This window comes from Catharus ustulatus, unplaced genomic scaffold (assembly GCF_009819885.2).
Source record: "Catharus ustulatus isolate bCatUst1 unplaced genomic scaffold, bCatUst1.pri.v2 scaffold_99_arrow_ctg1, whole genome shotgun sequence".
Taxonomy (NCBI): Eukaryota; Metazoa; Chordata; class Aves; order Passeriformes; family Turdidae; genus Catharus; species Catharus ustulatus.
Window position 1 is genome coordinate 53,170 of NW_024879563.1, and position 14,502 is coordinate 67,671.

At 49.4% G+C, this 14,502-nt stretch overlaps 1 protein-coding gene across 1 annotated transcript in view; it reads right to left on the reverse strand.

Moving 5' to 3' along the window:
* Positions 1 to 14,502, reverse strand: part of CETN3 (centrin 3) — a 108,731-nt gene that overhangs the window by 45,225 nt on the left and 49,004 nt on the right. The window contains exons 9-10 of the transcript XR_004421031.2: positions 11,281 to 11,418; positions 8,829 to 9,028 (exon numbers count right to left, since the gene is read on the reverse strand). The gene's annotated coding sequence lies outside the window, so the exon portion shown is untranslated. The remainder of the gene's footprint in view (positions 1 to 8,828; positions 9,029 to 11,280; positions 11,419 to 14,502) is intronic.

A 14,502-nucleotide genomic window follows, 5' to 3' on the forward strand; every position in this document is an offset into this window, starting at 1 on the left:
TCCTCTGTCATTCCTTATGCACAACCATAGCCTTTACATGTAGGATAACTTAGACATGTAGTATATGAAAAGTCTTAATTGGGAATTTCACGTCTTGAGCTATGGGTTTGTTTATCTGTAAAAAATGGAGAAAGAAAACATTTACCCTTTTATATGGGGAACAACCCATCCATAGCACTCTTTCATAACACTGTGATCAAGCTTGCAGTTACAGTGTCTGACAATTGAAATACACCACAGTGGTGTTTATCCCTCAGTGCCTTGACTCTGCTCTGTGTGTGCAACTCTGACATACTGCTATGTCTTTCCAACCTCAGTGAACTCCATGAACTCCACCGTGTAATTTTTGCTTCCTCTTGGACCTCTAACTACATTTTTTTCTGGCCCTGAGTTTATGTGGTTTTTTGTCCACCTGACTGCCACATCTAGTGTAAGTTTCTTTTACCAGAAAAAGGTATTTTAAGTTAATTGCTAGTACTTTTTCTGAGGAATAAAAATCATAGTTTTGAAGTGCAGGAGCCACAATACCTAACTGGTGAAAAATAACTGACATTTTCAAAAACACTAGGGTTTAGCTATACAAACTCTAAAAAATTTTGAAGCAATCTGATTTTCAGAGACAGTGGAATTAGCTGCCAGTTGCATGCCCAAACCCATCAGTTGCTCCTGAGCATTTGAAAGTCTCTGTAAAGTGAAATATTTTATATATGCACCAGTCATTATGTAGTACAATAATAAGAGCCTTAATAAGGTTTGTAACATCTCCCAGCATATTTCACACCTCCAAATAAAAGGAAAGTTGTTACTCTTACTTCTCATCTGCGCCATGCTGCATCCCATGTAGGCTATGGTGTGCCACTGCTCAAAATAAAAATCAACCCCAAAAGCAAAATAAGCTAGAAAATAAGAGAATGTCAGGTCTTTCTCATTCCTGTCAGGAGGATCACATTCCTCTGAGTCTCTTGGTGTTTTGATAATCATGTTACTTGCCAGGTGACTTGAGCTGCTACTGAACTGTAAGAGAACGTGAAAAGTGCTTTGCCCTATCCATATAAGGAAGAAAAGAATCACCACATCATAAATCACTATACACACGCTCAAAGCTATGGTTTCCAAATCCCACAAATGGATTAAGATGCTTGTCTGGCCTCAGTTTACCAACTCCAAAGGCTGTCCAGGTAGATAGCTAGGGTGAGATCATAAAAACAGCTGAGCCTCCAATAGAATCAGTTGAACTTTATACCCTAATACCATGCCCCAACATCTTCATTAACCTTGCCCAAACCTGACCTGAATGTCCCCTACTTGGATCTGAGCTATTAGCACCACAAGAAAGGATTTTGAGAACAAGAGCGCTGAGAAAATGTCAAGGTGTGATGCCAGCAAAGGATGTGTCAGGGTGTGCACATCAGGATTCATTTGAAGCCGTAGGTTTCAGCCATGAGAAATGTTAAAAATCTGAAACAACACCCAAGACTGGACCTACATTTATTTTAGACAGAGAGGGGCAAACATTAGCCACAGAGCCTTCTCTGTGGGATTGATAAGAGGAAAACGCAAGGACAAGGAGACCCATGTCTTCACGGCCCCTTAGGTTGAGAGAGTGCAGCAGCTTTCCTTAGCCCTTTACAACTGCAATTCCCATTTTAAGCAAGAGCAGAGCCTTAAAACGCACCTACTGAACATACCACATACAGAGTCACTGTCTTAACCAGAGCTGATGGGACGGCTGAAGGTCCCTATGTGGCAAAGAAATACTTTAGTGGCCCTTAGATGCCTCTGTCTCTCAGTTGTTTCTTTCCCTCCCCTCTGCCCAGGATAAGACTGCTGAGTGGTGCCATGGATGATTGATCTGATTGTTGGTGCAGGGGCCTGATCCTACCACGGAGAAAAAGCAACCTCTCTCCCCGAGTTCAGGCCGGTGAGCTGCGAGTGTCCCTCCGCCCGTGGAAGCACTCTACCATCCACCCCTCCCCCCACCCCTCTAACTCTCTTCCGCAATCGAGCAATTGGGCCAGCCCAGCCATCTCTTCGTCTTGAGCACTTAACAGTTAAAGGGGAGACGTCCTGGCCAACTTAACATAATAATGGGAAAATTTTTTTTTTAAAAAAATCCCCCAACCCCCAACATTATCTACCTCAAATTTTTCCCATGTTAACATACTACATCAAATTAGAACCTTTAAATTATATACATACATGCAGTTACAGACACAGTATCATAGATAGTTCACCTTAGGACAAGGTCTCCTTGGGGTATGCATCGGGTTTCTCCATCCTTTTGCATCACTCACCAGGTACAACCTGGTCCTTGAGCAAAAACCATCCCACGGACAGGATTGTCTTTGCTGGAGGCGGAGTTCACGCAAACTGTATTCCCTAGCATACCTCTCATGTGTACCACTGGAACCTTATCTCCATCTGGTGTTCCCAAGAGCTCAGATTGGGTAGGGCCTGCTCGGTTAGTGGAACCTCAGTTATTCACTAACCATGTGGCTTTTGGTAGATTACTCTTCCAGTTCTTGAAAGTCCCCCCACCAAGTGCCTTCAAGGTGGTTTTAAGCAGGCCATTGCACCGTTCAACCTTCCCAGCCACTGGTGCATGGTAGGGGATATGGTACACTCACTCACCCTAGCCCAGCTGTTTATGAGGCTGTTCTTGAAATTAGTTCCGTTGTCTGACTCAGCTCTCTCAGGGGTACTATGCTTCCAAAGGACCTATTTTTCAAGGCCCAGGATGGTGTTTCGAGCAGTGGCGTGGGGCACAGGGTAGGTCTCCAACCATCCGGTGGTGGCTTCCACCATGGTCAGTAGGTACCGTTTGCCTTGGCGGGTTTGAGGCAGTGTGATATAGTCAATCTGCCAGGCCTCCTCAAACTTGTACTTGGACCATCGCCCCCCGTACCAGTGAAGCCCGCTTGGCTTGCTTGATGGTAGCACACGTATCACAGTCATGGATAACTTGAGAGATACTGTCCATGGTTAGATCCACCCCTCAGTCTCGTGCCCACTTATACGTGGCATCTCTGCCCTGATGACCTGAGGTATCATGGACCCATTGAGCCAGGAACAATTCTCCCTTGTGTTGCCAATCCAAGTCTATTTTTGACACCTCTATCTTTGAGACCTGATCAACCTGCTCATTGTGTCGGTGCTCCTCATTAGCCCGACTCTTGGAGACATGGCATCCACATGATGAACTTTCACAGGTAGCTTCTCTACCCGAGTGGCAATGTCTTTCTACTCCTCAGCAGCCTAGATTGGTTTTCCCCTACGTTGCCAGTTTGCTTTTTTCCACCTTTCCAGCTAACCCCACAGGGCATTGACCATCCATGAGTCAGTATAAACGTAGAGCTTTGGCCACTTCTCTCTTTCAGCAACGTCCAGGGCCAGCTGAACAGCTTTGAGTTCAACAAGTTGACTTGATCCACCTTCTCCTTCAGTAGCTTGTGCAACCTGTTGTGTGGGGCTCCATACAGCTGCTTTTTACTTCCGGTTCATCCCCATGATGCGGCAGGAGCCGTTGGTGAAAAGAGCGTAGCATGTTTCATCTGCTGGCTGGTTATACAGTGGGGCTTCCTCAGCGCGGTTCACTTATTCTTGCTCTTCGTCATCGGTGAGACCAAAGTTTTCACCTTCTGGTCAGTTCGTAATTATCTCTAAAATCGCAGGGTGATTTGAGTTTCCAATACGGGCGTGTTGTGTGATGAGGGCAATCCACTTGCTCCATGTGGCGTCGGTGGCGTGGTGGGTAGAGGGAACCTTTCCTTTGAACACCCACCCCAGCACTGGTAGTCGGGGTGCCAGGAGGAGTTGCGCTTCCGTCCCAATCACCTCTGAGGCAGCTTGGACTCCTTCATAGGCAGCCAAGATCTCCTTCTCTGTGGGAGTGTAATTAGCTTCAGACCCTCTGTAGCTTCGGCTCCAGAATCCCAGAGGTTGGTCTCGAGTCTCCCCAGGCACCTTCTGCTAAAGGCTCCAGGACAGGTTATGGTTCGTGGCTGCAGTGTAAAGCACATTCTTCACCTCTGGTCCCATCCTGACTGGGCCAAGGGCTACTGCATGAGCGATCTCCTGCTTGATCTGGGCAAAGGCTTGCTGCTGCTCAGCACCCCAGTGGAAATCATTCTTCTTACGGGTGACCAGGTAGAGAGGGCTCACAATCTGGCTGTACTCAGGAGTGTGCATTCTCCAAAAGCCTATGGCACCTAGGAAAGCTTGTGTTTCCTTCTTGCTGGTTGGTGGAGACATTGCAGTGATCTTATTGATGACCTCAGAGGGGATATGGCGCCGTCCATCTTGCCACTTTACTTCCAGGAACTGGATCTCTCGGGCAGATTCTTTGACTTTGCTCTTTTTAATGGCAAAGTCAGCTTTCAGCAGAATGTGGATGATCTTTTCTCCTTTCTCAAATACTTCCACTGCCGTGTTCTCCCACACAATGATGTCATCGATGTATTGAAGGTGTTCTGGAGCTTCACCCTTTTCCAGTGCAGCCTGGATCAGTCCATGGCAGATGGTGGGGCGGTGTTTCCACCCCTGGGGCAGACGATTCCAGGTGTACTGCACGCCCTTCCATGTAAAGGCAAACGGAGGCCTGCACTCTGTTGCCAGAAGAATGGAGAAAAATGCATTGGCAATGTCAATGGTGGCATACCACCTTGCTGCCTTGGACTCCAACTTGTGCTGGAGCTCCAGCATGTTCGGCACGGCAGTGCTCAGTGGTGAAGTCCAGCACGATAGTCCACAGTCAATCTCCATTCTCCATCAGACTTGTGCACAGGCCAGATGGGGCTGTTGAAGGGTGAGTGGGTTTTGCTGACCACCCCTTGGCTCTCCAGCTCATGGATTATCTTGTGGATGGGGATCACGGCATCTTGATTCGTCCAGTACTGCCGGCGGTGAACTGTTGAGGTGGCAATTGGCACTCGTTGCTCTTCCACCTTCAGGAGTCCCACTGCAGATGAGTTTTCTGACAGTCCAGGCAAGGTGTTTAACTGCTTAATGCCTTCTACCGCTACAGCAGCTATTCCAAGAGCCCACCTGAATCCCTTTGGGTCTTTGTAATAGGCACTCCTGAGAAAGTCTATGCCTAGAATAGATGGAGCCTCTGGGCCAGTTACAACTGGATGTTTCTGCCACCCCTCCCCTGTCAGGCTCACCTCAGCTTCCAGCAAAGACAATTCCTGCGATCCCCCCGTCACCCCAACAATGGAAACACACTCTTCCTCCACATGTTCTGATGGTATTAGGCTGCACTGTGAACCAGTATCAACTAATACCCTATATTCTTGTGGTTCTGGTGTGCCAGGTCATTGGATCCACACCATCTAATAGACTCTGTTATCTCGTGCCTCTCCCTGGCTAGAGGCAGGGCCCCTCTAACCCTGGCTATTATTCCTTTCCTGGACATACATAGTGGAGGTTCCTTCAAGTGGGTCTGACAGATCATCCTCCCTTCTGTAATGCCCAGCACCTTGGTCATGGGAGGTTGAGGCTACCTTCACTTTAGTGTAGCTCCCTCAGTTAACATTTCCCTCCCTGAGTTGATGCACCCGTGCTGCCAAGACAGAAGTGGGTTTCCCATCCCATTTTCCCATGTCTTCCCCACAGTCATGCAGAAAAAACATAGGTCAGCTCGTGGGGTGTACCCTCTTTCACTAGCTGAGGGGCGTTGGGCTGTAACCTTGGGGTATGAGGCTCACACTGGTGCTGCCTTGATCTTCCTCATCTCCTCCCTCATCTCACTTATGTCACCTCTCATCCCCCTCACCTCCTTCATCTCCTCCCTTATCTCCCTCACCTCCTTCATCTCCTCCCTTATCCCTGCCTGTATGCAATCTTTGACCACAGAAGAAACCTGGACCTGCACTACGCCATTCATCATACTGTGAAAATCCCTAAGCTTGTTAGCAACAGAGCTCACTGTTTGTCAGTGCTCATCAGCATTAATCATTGCAATGAAGGTGGTATATTGAGATGGCCCTCAGTTTGCCAGATTCCACAGCATGTGCCCTGTGCACCTGACCTTGTCAGGGTCATTGTCATGCTGTCCATCCCTCCCAAAAAGTACCTCCAGTACTGCCACCTCTCTCAGCTGTTGGATCCCTTCCTCAAGGGTCTTCCAATGCATTCTATCGTGGTGCTCCTGCATTCTTTGTCTGTTGACAGACCTCTGTCTTACACTCATTAAAAGCCGCTCCCAGAGGGGAAGTGGGCCTGACTCCCTTACGAATATCCAGTTCACACCTGAGTCCTGGAACAAGGATCCCAAATTTCTTGCCTCTGTACCATCCAAGTGCACACCTGTATCCATGAGGTCCCAGACCCGAAGTAACCAAGTTGTCAGAGCCTCCCGGCCCCGTTGTGCAATATCTTTCTGCAGATTGCAGAGATTTTCATAAGACAGGGACTCAGTGATGATTTCAACCTCAGGCTCCCCTGCTGGTTTTGAGGGCCCTCTTCTCTGGTCCTCTTTGTCTAGGTGCCTTGTTTTCATTTTAGACTTCCTAGTTTCTACAGGGGGGACTGCTGCTGACTGTGAGTGCCCTTGCAATTCAGCTGGAACCTGAGCAGATGTAACACCTATGGGTTCCACTACAGCATCACTGGATTCTCCCCCTTTATGGTAGGGTTTCTCACCAGCTGGGGAGAGGTACTCCTTCATCATCTGGCCTATCTCCTTCACTAGAACCCCCATCTACTCCGGGTGGTTCTTCTCTGATGTGGGCTGTGGGGCAGGGTCAGGCTCTGGGGCAGGGTCAATGTCTGCAGCATCATCCCTATTTCCTGGAGTAGGTATCAGGGTTGTTATCCAGCTCAATCCCCCCTTATCTCTTAATGTTAAATAGGACAAGCCTATCAGTAACACCAGCCACTGTATGATATCATCAGCATTCAGAGGAAATCTGAACCCTTCAAAAACTGGTGGGGTAGACCCAAAACTCTGGGTGAAGGGTTGGGAGAAAATTTCGCCTGGTGTTATTCCCTCACAGTAGGTGCCATTATTAAAGTAACCCCAAAAACATGCAGTTAGCGTGTGTTATCCTCGAGTCCATGTACCTGCCTTCCAAAGGAAGTTAAAAATCCATTAATTCCTCACCTAATCAACCCATAAAGTAAGTTCAATAACAGTCACAGTAGCCTTTGTTATAGGGCCCATGTTTATGTAAGGGTTTGCAAATGGGAGATACATGTGTGAACATGTGCAGCCCAAACCAGATTAAACTGGACCACACGTTGCTGGACCACATGTTGCTGGCACACAAAAAGACAACCTCAGGCAACTGAAGAACTGTTATTCCTTAACCTCGAGCCCCACGTTCCGGCACCAAGATCTGTCCTGGTTTAAAGGGACAGTATTGCCAGGAAAAGGAAAAGGTGAGAGGTTTTTTCAAAAAAAATGGATAGTGAAATTTTCCTCCCTCCCAGTTTGCTATAATTTGGAAATTCGGGAACTCTCAGGCAAAAGGTATGGGTTTGGAATAACAATTCTTTACTGATATATCTAGAAGACAAACAAAAACAGCATCAGCAATGAGGAAAAAAAAACCAGTGACAGAACAGAACGAAACTCAGTCTCAGTCCCTTTGTCCAGTCCCAGATGCCTCCTCATCCACACAGTCCTAATGGAGCAGGGCAGGCAACCTCTCAGTCGCAACTGCTGCAGGAGCAGGGGAGCAGCAGCGCCGTCCCAGGTGGGAGAAAGGTGAGGGAAGATCTTGCTCACTGTGGGCGTCCCAGTTCTCAGTGCTGTTCTCAGAAGCAGGAAGCTTTAGCAGTCGAAGTGTAGGGGCCTGATCCCACCACGGAGAAAAAACAACCTCTCTCCCCGAGTTCAGGCCGGTGAGCTGCGAGTGTCCCTCCACCCGCGGAAGGACAAAGCAGCACTCTACCATCCACTCCCCCCACCCCTCAAACCCCCTTCCGCAACTGAGCAATTGGGCCAGCCCGGTCATCTCTTCGTCTTGAGCACTTAACAGCTAAAGGGGAGACGTCCTGGCCAGTTTAACATAATTATGGGAAATTTTTTTTTAAAAAAATCTCCCAACCCCCAATAAGGGGTTAAATCTTATGGTACTTCTGTGGCAGCTGAGTTGAGCATTATCAGTCCAGCCCAATAACCGCTGGATAGCTAGCTGGATATAATCTCTGTATTTGTCCAGACATCTGCAGTCAGAGAGGGAGCAATGTATGGTACAGTTTAAATGCTGGATTTTTATACTTTTTTGCCTAAACTCTTTTGTGCAAGTAAGTTATGGTGTATCTGAAAAGGAAGGGAGAGTATGTGCACGTATTCTTTACTATGACTCATACCATGTCAAACTCACCAAAATCTTTTCCTAGGGGATTCCACACAGAGTTATAGCATCCTTTAGGTTGGAAACAACCTCTAAGGTCACCAAGTCCAATCATTAACCCATCACTGCTAGGTCCATCACTAAACTATGTCCCTAAGTGCCACAAGGAATCACATATGCTTGCATGAGGCCACAGACTAGGAAGGTTATAGATAAATATGGAGCAGTGTTTTCAAAATAGTCTTTCGTATTTCTAATAAGAGAATATGGTAGTAGATGGCTCCACCCGCATCAGTTTTCTGCCATGGTGAAACGACAAATGAGAAGATCAATACTGAATATTTAAAGTAAGTTGTATAGCTTATGTGGACTGTCTGCAAGGTTATATGATTCAAGATTATGATTCAAAAGGAAAAAAAGAAAGTTGGTTTGTGCCCCAAACCAACAGTTCTTTTTAGAAAAAAGTACAAAAGTACTTTTGTACCCCCAATAGTAAGGGGTAGCAAACCTCTTGTAAGGTTTACTTACTGTTTTCCCTAGGGTGATAAGTCTTGAGCAAGCTCTTGGTTGCTGTACTGTATGGCAGTGTAGAGCAGATTTGTTTTCTCATTAGTCTTTGGTATTCCCTCTCATTTGTGCAGCTGCATGAGAACTTCTGAGTGAAATGTCCAGACCTCGTACATCATAGGATTGCTGGTTTAAGGAGGGATACACCAAGTGCTAGGAAACTGGGGAAAGGAGATAAATTGAAAATCAGCCAGTGAGAAACAGAGAAAGCATTTTTACTGCACTGTTTACAATTTGTACTTTCTCAGATCCTTAAAATCCACTATTTTGCCTACATGCCTGTAAGACATTATAGTTCACCATGCATGCAGTTTTTAATGTACAGTAATTTCACGAATACAAGCCGCACCAATTTGACCAAAATTTTGGTGGAAACCCGGAAGTGCGGCTAATATTCCGGGGCGGCTAATCTATTAACAAAATTCTAAAAGCTGCCAACACGGAAGTGAGAGCCCGCGGCAGCCCCAAGCCAAGCTGGAGCCCGGCCGGCCCCGGCAGAGGTGGGAAAGCCTGGCAGAGGCGGGGCCAGCAGTGTGGGGGCGGGCGGCAGAGCCTGAGCCAGCAGGGCGGGGCAGGGAGGGCGGCAGAGCCTGAGCCAGCAGGGCGGGGCAGGGAGGGCGGCAGAGCCTGAGCCAGCATGGCGGGGGAGCCCGGGAGAACTGGGGCTAGCAGTGCAGGGGAGCATGGCAGAAGCAGGAAGGCCGGCGGGTGGGGCTGCCTGGCAGCGGGGGAAGCCCAGCAGAATCGGGGCCAGCAGCGTGGGGGAGCCCGGCGGTGCGGGGGTCTGCAGTGCCGGCCAGGGCGAGGAAACGCGGCGGCGGTGCAGACGGGAGGGGGCGGCCGGCGAGCCTGGTGGCGGCGGCGGCAGCCCTGCCGGCGGGGCGAGCGAAAGCGGCGCTCGCGAAAGCGCCGCTCGGCGAGCGAAAGCGCCGCCGCTCGCCGCGAAAGCGCCGCCGCGAAAGCGCCGCCGCTCGCCGCGAAAGCGTCGCCGCGAAAGCGCCGCCGCTCGCCGCGAAAGCGCCGCCGCTCGCTGCGAAAGCGTCGCCGTGAAAGCGCCGCCGCTCGCCGCGAAAGCGCCGCCGCTCGTCGCGAAAGCGCCGCGGGGCGGGGCGGGCGCGGCGCTCGCGAGGCGCGGCGCAGGGCGAGCGAAAGTGGCAGCGGGGCGAGCGAAAGCGGCAGCGGGGCGGGCGGCGAGCCCGGCGGCGGCAGCCCTGCCAGCCGGGCGAGCGAACGCGGCAGCGGGGCGGTGCTGACGGGAGAGGGGGGCCAGCGAGCCCGGCGGCGGCGGCAGCACCACCCGGCCTGCCCCGCCGAGCTGTGGCGCTGAGCTGGGCCACCCGGCCCCGTTGGCAACCATGAGCGGGCCGAGCCTTCCTGGCCCCGCCCCGAGCCAGTAAACCCCGCTATGCCGCGATCCTGTTACTAATTGGCCAATTTGTGAAAGCTGCGCACGGATTCTCGCGACGAACGAAAGTGCGGCTAATATTCGGGGTGCGGCTTATCTATTGACAAAGACAGCAACATTGTCGAGGCACCGGGGGTGCGGCTTATAATCCGTGCGGCTTGTATTCGTGAAACTACTGTAAGGGCTTCCTCAATCAAATGTGCGCTGAAATTCAGGTTTAAAATTGCCCATAAATTCCAGCAAAATGGAAGATTTAATAAAAGGTTCTGCAAATTACTAAACCTCAATAGTGAATTTGCAGCCTGCCTCTTTTTTACTGCTTTTTTTTTTTTTCTGTATGATAGTATTTTATAGGCTGAAGGTACATTAAAGGCTTAATCTAAGAGTGAGCTATCATAAAAAGGAGGATGTATCTCTGTGTCCTGAGCCCACTTGTTGAGTCTGGAAAACTAGTGTACAAAACAGCCAGGGAATTGCAGCAGGGGCAGTTCAAAATATTCAGGGGTACATACATTGGGGAATAAATAACATTTATAAACCTATCTCCTTTTCTCTTTCTTTTCCCACCAAGGAATGCTGTTGTTTTGTATTGCCAGACCAGGTGTGGCTATGGAAGGATTGTGTGCCCATGGCATTCCAGATACCCCATTAGCCCTTTGGAGATCATCTGCATCCATCATGAGGCACCTGTTTCTACAGATATACTTTCTTTCTCACACTTTTAAAATTACTTTTAATTTTAGAATAAGTCCAAGCCTAAATGACTTCAAAATGCATTTAGAAAACTTAATTTTCCCCTGACACATTTTCCAAAGAGGAATTACTACATTATTTATTATGTACGTGTAAAAACATTTGACATGGCTTCTGTAAAGCTGTTTTATTTTGTGACAGTTTGCTTTTGTCTGTCTTACAGTAGCCTTCTTGTCATGGTTTTGATAACTACACAGTTGCCTTTGTTTTCATTATGCCTTCTCATTGTATTAGTTATTTTCTGCTATTCTTTACCTGGCTTTTTTGCTGTTAAGAAGCTCCTCTGTGATTTTCAGTTTGACAGCATTACCATAAAATTGCATATTTGTTTTGTTACTGTATTGTTTAGTAAATATGGAGTTCTAGACAATTTGTAACACTGTAATTTCCAGCCTGTAAGACATACACAGTGCAAGAAGTCATATGAGAAAGAAGGTTATATTTACAATACTTCTGAAAATAAACCTGGGACAGAGTTCACATCAATCTAAATGTGACAGCACTTAATAATTGGACCACAAAACATACAGTAATTTCACGAATACAAGCCGCAGCAATTAGACAAAAATTTTGGTGGAAACCCGGAAGTGTGGCTAATAGTCGGGGGCGGCTAATTTATGAACAAAAATGTGATATCTGCCCTTACCTAGTATCATGCCAGTCCAGTCCCGAGCCGAAACAGTTTGAAATCCATGGTTTCCCGTTGTTCCGATGATGAACCAATCAGAGAACAGCTTATTGCCTGCCTGTGGATGACGGCTTTACTGAGGGGCGGGGGTTGTTATTGGGGTGAGTTACCTCGGCGAGTTACCTCGGCAGTTCAATAAAAGTGTGTGATATTTCTCTGTACTTTTTAAAGTGTTTTAAGTCTTGTGTGGCTGCGGGGCTGGCTGGGCTCGCAGGGAGAGGGGTAGAGCAGGCGCTTGCCCCGCAGGGAGAGGGGTTGAGCGGGCGCTCAGCTTGCAGGGAGAGGGGTAGAGCGGCCACTCGGCTCGCAGGGAGAGGGGTGGGGGGCGCCGCTCAGCTCGCAGGGAGAGGGGTAGAGCAGCCACTCTCCCCACAGGGAGAGGGGTGGGGGGGGGACGCTCAGCTTGCAGGGAGAGGAGTAGAGTGGGTGCTCGCCCTGCAGGGAGAGGTGTAGAGCGGGCACTCGCCCCGCAGGGAGTGGGGTAGAGCGGCCACTCAGCTTGCAGGGAGAGGGGTAGAGCAGCCGCTCACCCCACAGGGAGAGGGGTGGGGGGGCCCGCTCAGCTTGCAGGGAAAGGGGTTAGAGCGGCTGCTCGCCCTGCAGGGAGAGGGGTAGAGCGGGCGCTCGCCCCACAGGGAGAGGGGTAGAGCAGGCGCTCGCCCCACAGGGAGAGGGGTAGAGCGGGCGCTCGCCCCGCAGGGAGAGGGCTGGGGGGGCCACTCGCCTGCGGGGCTGAGCGGGGTGGCTGTGCCAGCACGGAGATGTGGATCTACTCGGAGCTCAGCTGCCTGCCCGCGTGGCTGAGTGGCTGTTTAAAGGCAACACAGATCCATTGGGAATGTTCACAAAGTGACCACACTATTGTTCATGTCTTTTTCAGTTTGTAAATAAAGGGTGCTGCCGCAGCTATTGTCTGTGTCTTTTTTCACTTGGAAACAATGTTTCCGAGGTCGGCAGTAAGCCAGTAAGCCCCGGCGATCCCGCGATTGTGTTACTAAATGACGACTTTGTGAAAGTTCGCTGCGAACTAAAGTGCGGCTAATATTCCGGGTGCGGCTTATTTATTGACAAAGACATCAATGTTGCCAACACACCGGATATGCGACTTATACTCAGTGCGGCTTGTATTTGTGAAATTACTGTAATCACACAGAAATCATGAAATGTTTCGGATATTAACCATTTTTGTAGTCTTGCTGCTACCAGCTGAAATACTGGAAATAGTGGTGGGAATAGTGTAATTTTAATAAAAAAAAAATTCATAGGTGCATATCAGGAAAGAACAGTAGCTTCAGTTGCATTCAATTATGTTTATTGCTTTTCGGTTAATAAGTAATGATAAATCTGACAGTGGGAGATGCCAAGAGCAACTAGATTACCATCTCTTCAGGCCTGGTCCAGATATGGTTTTTGTAAAGACACAAAGGTATAAGCCCAAAAGAAGAAAGTCAGAGGGATAGTGTGGGTTTGAATTGTAAACACATCATCTGTTTCACAGATGCTTCCATACACATGGACTGACATTCCTCATTCCTGCACATGCAGAAAGTCCTAATGCCTTCACAGTGGGATTCATCACAAATCATCTTTGCTTTTGGACGTGAGGAAAGAGATTCAGACTGGTGTCACCAGGATAATGGTGGCAAAAGATCCCAGTAGAGGTTTTTTTCAGAACAGTGCCCAGTTTTTCTGATCAAAGAGATGAAGTACAGTAATTTCATGATTACAAGCCGCACTGACTATAAGCCGCATCTCCAGGTGTTGGCAAACATTTCATTCTTTGTCCATACACAAACTACACCCAATTATAAGCCACTCTGTCGTTCGCAGCGAGGACCTGTGTGCAACATAGTTGCCAAATAGTAACAGAATCGCAGGATGGTGGGGTTTACTGGCTCGGCTCGGGCCATGAGGGTTCGGGGTTGCTGATGGGGCCAGGTGGCCCAGCTCGGTGCTGCCGCTCGATGGGGCCAGTCGGGGCCCGCCGCCACTGCCGCTGGGCTCGCTCACCCCCGCCTGGCGCTGCACCATGGTGGCAGGAGGGCACAGAGCCCGCTGGCACCCGCAGCAGTGGTGGGAGGCGGGGATGGAGCCCACTGGCACCTATGGCAGCGGCAGCAGGAGGAGAAGGGAGCCGCCACCTCCCCCCCGGGCCGTAGGACCCGCAGGAGGAAGCCCCCTGCCTCCCCTCAGGCCACGGGGCCAGCAGGAGGGAGCCCCCTGCCTCCCCTGGGCTGTGCTGCCTGAAGGAGGAAGTTCCCCACCTCCCCCCACTCCCCGCGCTGCCAGCATGGAGCCTGGCTTCACCCGCTGCGAAACAGAGTAACCAATTTGTAACAATCACGCAGTCCTGGGTTTTCCCTGGTAGGTGCTCGACTCGACACCTCGGTTTGCACTTCCAGGGTTGGAAATGTCAGAAAATTATTCACATATTAGCCACTCCTGAGTGTAAGCCACGTTTCTAGGGTGGGAGCAAAATTTTAGTCAAAATGGTGTGGCTTGTAATTGTGAAATTACTGTACTTTCTTCCATGAGAAGAAGAATCATGAATGCTGGTTTGCTCATCCACAGTGGAGGATACTCAATTCAAATAGTCTGGGGCTTCTTATCAGGGGCTGCATGGTCCCTGCATGGTAGCCAGGTAGCCAGGATGGAGATGTCCAGGAGATGTTGCTTGAGCTCAAAATTTGAGATTCTCTGCTATTTCCATACTGGAATGTGTGAACTGCTTGTCCTTGGAGAGCCAAAGTGGACAGTTTTATGTTCCATCACAAATGAAAGAGACAACC